Consider the following 7843-nt stretch of genomic DNA (forward strand, 5'->3'; position numbering starts at 1 on the left):
CCAGACAGAGCTTTAATTCATTTGAAAGCTTGACTCTTAGTCTTGTCCATCCAAATTGGAAGTCCCAAAAACCAGTTTTATTTGTTATTATCTATCGTCCACCTGGTCGTTACTGTGAGTTTCTCTGTGAATTTTCAGACCTTTTGTCTGACTTAGTGCTTGGCTCAGATAAGATAATTACAGTGGGCGATTTTAACATCCACACAGATGCTGAGAATGACAGCCTCAACACTGCATTTAATCTATTATTAGACTCTATTGGCTTTGCTCAAAAAGTAAATGAGTCCACCCACCACTTTAATCATATCTTAGATCTTGTTCTGACTTATGGTATGGAAATAGAAGACTTAACAGTATTCCCTGAAAACTCCCTTCTGTCTGATCATTTCTTAATAACATTTACATTTACTCTGATGGACTACCCAACAGTGGGGAATAAGTTTCATTACACTAGAAGTCTTTCAGAAAGCGCTGTAACTAGGTTTAAGGATATGATTCCTTCTTTATGTTCTCTAATGCCATATACCAACACAGTGCAGAGTAGCTACCTAAACTCTGTAAGTGAGATAGAGTATCTCATCAATAGTTTTACATCCTCTTTGAAGACAACTTTGGATGCTGTAGCTCCTCTAAAAAAGAGAGCTTTAAATCAGAAGTGCCTGACTCCGTGGTATAACTCACAAACTCGTAGCTTAAAGCAGATAACCCGTAAGTTGGAGAGGAAATGGCGTCTCACTAATTTAGAAGATCTTCACTTAGCCTGGAAAAAGAGTCTGTTGCTCTATAAAAAAGCCCTCCGTAAAGCTAGGACATCTTTCTACTCATCACTAATTGAAGAAAATAAGAACAATCCCAGGTTTCTTTTCAGCACTGTAGCCAGGCTGACAAAGAGTAAGAGCTCTATTGAGCTCAGTATTCCATTAACTTTAACTAGTAATGACTTCATGACTTTCTTTGCTAACAAAATTTTAACTATTAGAGAAAAAATTACTCATAACCATCCCAAAGACGTATCGTTATCTTTGGCTGCTTTCAGTGATGCCGGTATTTGGTTAGACTCTTTCTCTCCGATTGTTCTGTCTGAGTTATTTTCATTAGTTACTTCATCCAAACCATCAACATGTTTATTAGACCCCATTCCTACCAGGCTGCTCAAGGAAGCCCTACTATTATTTAATGCTTCGATCTTAAATATGATCAATCTATCTTTGTTAGTTGGCTATGTACCACAGGCTTTTAAGGTGGCAGTAATTAAACCATTACTTACCAGCTCCCAATTCAGATCAGGGAGACAGACACCCTCTCTACTTTTAAGATTAGGCTTAAAACTTTCCTTTTTGCTAAAGCTTATAGTTAGGGCTGGATCAGGTGACCCTGAACCATCCCTTAGTTATGCTGCTATAGACGTAGACTGCTGGGGGGTTCCCATGATGCACTGTTTCTTTCTCTTTTTGCTCTGTATGCACCACTCTGCATTTAATCATTAGTGATCGATCTCTGCTCCCCTCCACAGCATGTCTTTTTCCTGGTTCTCTCCCTCAGCCCCAACCAGTCCCAGCAGAAGACTGCCCCTCCCTGAGCCTGGTTCTGCTGGAGGTTTCTTTCTGTTAAAAGGGAGTTTTTCCTTCCCACTGTAGCCAAGTGCTTGCTCACAGGGGGTCGTTTTGACCGTTGGGGTTTTACATAATTATTGTATGGCCTTGCCTTACAATATAAAGCGCCTTGGGGCAACTGTTTGTTGTGATTTGGCGCTATATAAAAAAAAAATTGATTGATTGATTGATGTCCATTTTCAAACAGCCAAACCTTCATGTCAGGCCTTGGAACCTCAGTTGATGTACACTCAACAAAAATATAAACGCAACACTTTTGGTTTTGCTCTCATTTTGTATGAGATGAACTCAAAGATCTAAAACTTTTTCCACATACACAATATCACCATTTCCCTCAAATATTGTTCACAAACCAGTCTAAATCTGTGATAGTGAGCACTTCTCCTTTGCTGAGATAATCCATCCCACCTCACAGGTGTGCCATATCAAGATGCTGATTAGACACCATGATTAGTGCACAGGTGTGCCTTAGACTGTCAACAATAAAAGGCCACTCTGAAAGGTGCAGTTTTGTTTTATTGGGGGGGGGATACCAGGCAGTATCTGGTGTGACCACCATTTGCCTCATGCAGTGCAACACATCTCGCATAGAGTTGATCAGGTTGTCAATTGTGGCCTGTGGAATGTTGGTCCACTCCTCTTCAATGGCTGTGCAAAGTTGCTGGATATTGGCAGGAACTGGTACACGCTGTCATATACGCCGGTCCAGAGCATCCCAAACATGCTCAATGGGTGACATGTCCGGTGAGTATGCCGGCCATGCAAGAACTGGGACATTTTCAGCTTCCAAGAATTGTGTACAGATCCTTGCAACATGGGGCCGTGCGTTATCCTGCTGCAACATGAGGTGATGTTCTTGGATGTTGGCACTACAATGGGCCTCAGGATCTCGTCACGGTATCTCTGTGCATTCAAAATGCCATCAATATGCAAATGCACCTGTGTTCTTCGTCCATAACAGACGCCTGCCCATACCATAACCCCACCGCCACCATGGGCTACTCGATCCACAACACTGACATCAGAAAACCGCTCACCCACACGACGCCACACATGCTGTCTGCCATCTGCCCTGAACAGTGTGAACCGGGATTCATCCGTGAAGAGAACACCTCTCCAATGTGCCAAACACCAGCGAATGTGAGCATTTGCCCACTCAAGTCGGTTACGACGATGAACTGGAGTCAGGTCAAGACCCCGATGAGGACGACGAGCATGCAGATGAGCTTCCCTGAGACGGTTTCTGACAGTTTGTGCAGAAATTCTTTGGTTATGCAAACCCATTGTTTCAGCAGCTGTCCGAGTGGCTGGTCTCAGACGATCTTGGAGGTGAACATGCTGGATGTGGAGGTCCTGGGCTGGTGTGGTTTCACGTGGTCTGCGGTTGTGAGGCTGGTTGGATGTACTGTCAAATTCTCTGAAACGCCTTTGGAGACGGCTTATGGTAGAGGAATGAACATTCAATACATGAGCAACAGCTCTGGTTGACATTCCTGCTGTCAGCATGCCAACTGCACACTCCCTCAAATCTTGTGACATCTGTGGCATTGTGCTGTGTGATAAAACTGCACCTTTCAGAGTGGCCTTTTATTGTGGACAGTCTAAGGCACACCTGTGCACTAATCATGGTGTCTAATCAGCATCTTGATATGGCACACCTGTGAGGTGGGATGGATTATCTCAGCAAAGGAGAAGTGCTCACTATCACAGATTTAGACTGGTCTGTGAACAATATTTGAGGGAAATGGTGATATTGTGTATGTGGAAAAAGTTTTAGATCTTTGAGTTCATCTCATACAAAATGGGAGCAAAACCAAAAGTGTTGCGTTTATATTTTTGTTGAGTGCATGTTCTGGTAGAAGGACCACCTCTTTTGTAAATGATTGTGACACAGAATGGTAACTGTTTGAAACTCCATGAAACCTTTGAAAAGAAGAAATAAAACAAAAATAAAAAAAATAAAAAAAATCCAGTTTTGTAAATTAATTGTTTTCATTTTGTGATGTAATTCCTGCCACTAACTGACAGAGGAAGGAACTGACTGTGTGTTGTCATCCCTGTGTGTCTGTCCCGCTGTCTGCAGACACTGCAACTCAAAAGGAGCTATGTGGATTATGATTGAGGTTAGTGATGGTCCCTGGTTTAAAGATTATCTTACTCTGCTGCTCAGAATCTTTTAATCATTCATTAATTTATTTTCTGCCAGATATCCAGGTAAGTGGTCAAGGTGGCAGTAGACCAAGCAGCCCACCCACACTTCCTTATACTCTATAAAGTCCCAACTTTGTCAGGGATCCTGAGGCATTCCCAATTGAGGTGGGACATAGAATCTCTCCAGCATGTCCTGGGTGTTCCCCAGTACCTCCTCCCAGTTGGACATGCCTGGAAGACCTCCCAAGGGAGACGACCAGGTCGTATGGCTCACAATTTTCCTTAATTTATTTATTTATTTTAATTTCTTTAAGTTTCCTTTACATAGTCTCACCTTATCTCATTGAAAAATTTAGATGCGAGTACAATTTAAGGCAACTCATATTGGAATCAGTTTGTGATGCACACCGAAAGCTGTCAGTTACTAGTTTAAATCACCTGCCATTATAGTGAAAAGTACCACTGTGTAATTAGTGCTCTTTAAAAAAAAAAAAGAGGAAAACTATCAAGCCATGCATCTGGATATTGATCATTTTTAGTCATTTTTATGATGGTCCTCTAAATATGGTACAGTCAAACTTTTGTATGATTCATGAGAAAGGATCAGAGGCATTGGAAGTGACTGAGCCCTGTCCCCTGCAGGCGTTACGCCACGTTGAAGGTAGAATAGTCTAGCAAACCGTGTTCAGCCTCATTGAAGACGGATTCTATTTGCCATTAAGAAGTTATAGTTTGAAATGTATTACTTACATTTCCAGTGTTGCTCTAAAAGGAACGAACACAGTGACAGGAACACAAAAATTTGCTTAATCACACAGCTCACTTCACTGCGACCACCTTAAATAATCCGGTCAGAAAATAAAGAGCAAGCTTTAAATTTAACTCATTTGAAGTGCGACAATATTAGTTATAAAAGATAAAGATCATATTACATTGAGAATAAATATTTAAAATATTGTGGGTACAACTGAGCTACATATAAACAATTTAATGACCCTCAAATCGCACATGTTTTGCAACTGTCTAACAAATAATGCTTTCTATGTTCTTACCTCTTCTGTCTTGGTCCACGTCGTGTGACAGGACAAAGGTTGTAGACAGGAGCTCCCACGGAAGGCGGCTGAAGCATGCTCATTTCACTGACATTAGTACCAACAAAACTTTGAGAAGCAGGAACAGCCGGACACACATGGCTAACACCACGGCTAACAGGCCTTCCACGACGAAAGAGAGAATAAACTTCTTCATCCGTAGAATGACATTCCGTTTGGTTACCTCTGTTAGTTTGGGCAGCACATGCACTTGCTAAGGCGTTAATTATTTCCTCATTATTTAAGATTGCTGCCACGAAGTTTTTTGCTGACTCACTCATTTTGCTGCCGTGCCATTCATTCACCTGAGTTGACTGAGCATTACCGAGTGCAAACAACAGGTGGCAGGAGTGGGTTGAAAGTCGGTTCCAAATTCTCAAGTTTCATTCAATATATTCAAGTTTTCATTCAATATATTCAGGTTTGCATTCAATATTCTCAAGTTTCATTCAATATATTCAGGTTTTCATTCAATATATTCAGGTTTTCATTCAATATTCTCAAGTTTCATTCAATATATAAAGATTTTCATTCAATATATTCAGGTTTTCATTCAATATTCTCAAGTTCCATTCAATATATTCAGATTTTCATTCAATATATTCAGGTTTTCATTCAATATTCTCAAGTTTCATTCAATATATAAAGATTTTCATTCAATATATTCAGGTTTTCATTCAATATTCTCAAGTTCCATTCAATATATTCAGATTTTCATTCAATATATTCAGGTTTTCATTCAATATATTCAGGTTTTCATTCAATATATTCACATTTTCATTCAATATATTCAGGTTTTCATTCAATATATTCAGGTTTTCATTCAATATATTCAGGTTTTCATTCAATATTCTCAAATTTCATTCAATATTAAGCTTCATTCAATATATTCAGATTTTCAATCAATATATACAGATTTTCATTCAATATATTCGGGTTTTCATTCAATATATTCAAGTTTTCATTCAATATTCTCAGTTTCGTGTTTGGTATGCCATATATATATATATATATATATATATATATATATATATATATATATATATATATATATATATATATATATATATATATGAGGGCTGTCCATAAAGTATAGGTCCTTTTTATTTTTTTCAAAAACTATATGGATTTCATTCATATGTTTTTACGTCAGACATGCATGAACCCTCGTGCGCATGCGTGAGTTTTTCCACGCCTGTCGGTGACGCCATTCGCCTGTGAGCACTCCTTGTGGGAGGAGTCGTCCAGCCCCTCGTCGGAATTCCTTTGTCTGAGAAGTTGCTGAGAGACTGGCGCTTTGTTTGATCAAAATTTTTTCTAAACCTGTGAGACACATCGAAGTGGACATGGTTCGAAAAATTAAGCTGCGAGACGTCGCGCTGCGCTCTCAGGCAGCGTCATCAGCCTGTTTCAAGCTGAAAACCTCCACATTTCAGGCTCTATTGATCCAGGACGTCGTGAGAGAACAGAGAAGTTTCAGAAGAAGTCGGTTTCAGCAGCCGGCACGCAGCCGGCACGGAGCGGCGGCACAGGAAAAACACCTCCGTGTTGATAACCATTTGTAAAATCCAGGCGGCTTTTGATGGCTTTCAGTGGAGTGAGTATATGAGAAATTGTTTAACAGCTGGACATGTTCCAACTTGTCCTTAAGGCTTCCAACAGAGGTGTTTTTCCTGTGGCGGAGCATCGCGCCGCCGCGCGGACCCATCCGCACGTCTTTCATTAAAAAAATCTCCTTTAACAGTGGAATATCCGGATAAAATGCTGAAACCGACTTCTTCTGAAACTTCTCTGTTCTCTCACGACGTCCTGGATCAATAGAGCCTGAAATGTGGAGGTTTTCAGCTTGTAACAGGCTGATGACGCCGCCTGAGAGCGCTGTGCAACGTCTCGCACTGTGGGAAGTCCTTAAAGCGACAGTGTCACCTCAAAATCTCTCATCAGCCGTTAAAATTTTCACTGAAATCCAGCTTAATTTTTCGAACCATGTCCACTTCGATGTGTCTCACAGGTTTAGAAAAAATTTTGATCAAACAAAGCGCCAGTCTCTCAGCAACTTCTCAGACAAAGGAATTCCGACGAGGGGCTGGACGACTCCTCCCACAAGGAGTGCTCACAGGCGAATGACGTCACCGACAGGTGTGGAAAAACTCACGCATGCGCACGAGGGTTCAAGCATGTCTGACGTAAAAACATATGAATGAAATCCATATAGTTTTTGAAAAAAATAAAAAGGACCTATACTTTATGGACAGACCTCGTATATATACACACACATACAAGGTCTGTTAGAAAAGTAACGGACCTTTTTATTTTTTGCAAAAACTATATGGATTTGAATCATGTGTGATTGCATCAGCCAAGCTTGAACCTTCGTGCGCATGCATGAGTTTTTCCACACCTGTTGGTTGCGTCATTCGCCTGTAGCACACCTTGTGGGAGGAGTGGTCCAGCCCCCTCGTCGGATTTTCATTGTCAGGAAATTGGCTGATCGACTGCCGCTTTGCTTCATCAAAATGTTTTCAGAAAGTGTGAGAGACAGCCAAGTGGAAACCATTTGGAAAATTCAGATGGCTTTCGGTGAAGATCTTATGGGGATCACACAGATTAAGGACAATTACAACTGGATTAAAGACGGCCCACAGCGGCGGTTGGCGCGCTGCGCACCGATCGACAGGCTCAAACGACCAGATCATTTCCAAAGTGAACGCTTTGTTGATCCGGGACGTTGTCTGACTACCAGAGAAATGGCAAGACAGCTGGACATAGCACTTGTTCAGCACATTCCACTGTTACAGGAGTTTTTGTAATGGAAAGAGGAGCGGAGAAATTCGCGCGTCGGGACGGAGGAGCAGGGCACAGAACAAAAAGCAACGCCGTGATGAAGCCTCACAGGACATGTTGTGTCATGTCCAGCTCGTCCACAATTTCTTGGATAATTACACGACTGAAAAGCCACCGAAAGCCGTCTGAATTTTCCGAATGGTG

This window comes from Thalassophryne amazonica, unplaced genomic scaffold, assembly GCF_902500255.1.
Source record: "Thalassophryne amazonica unplaced genomic scaffold, fThaAma1.1, whole genome shotgun sequence".
NCBI lineage: Eukaryota > Metazoa > Chordata > Actinopteri > Batrachoidiformes > Batrachoididae > Thalassophryne > Thalassophryne amazonica.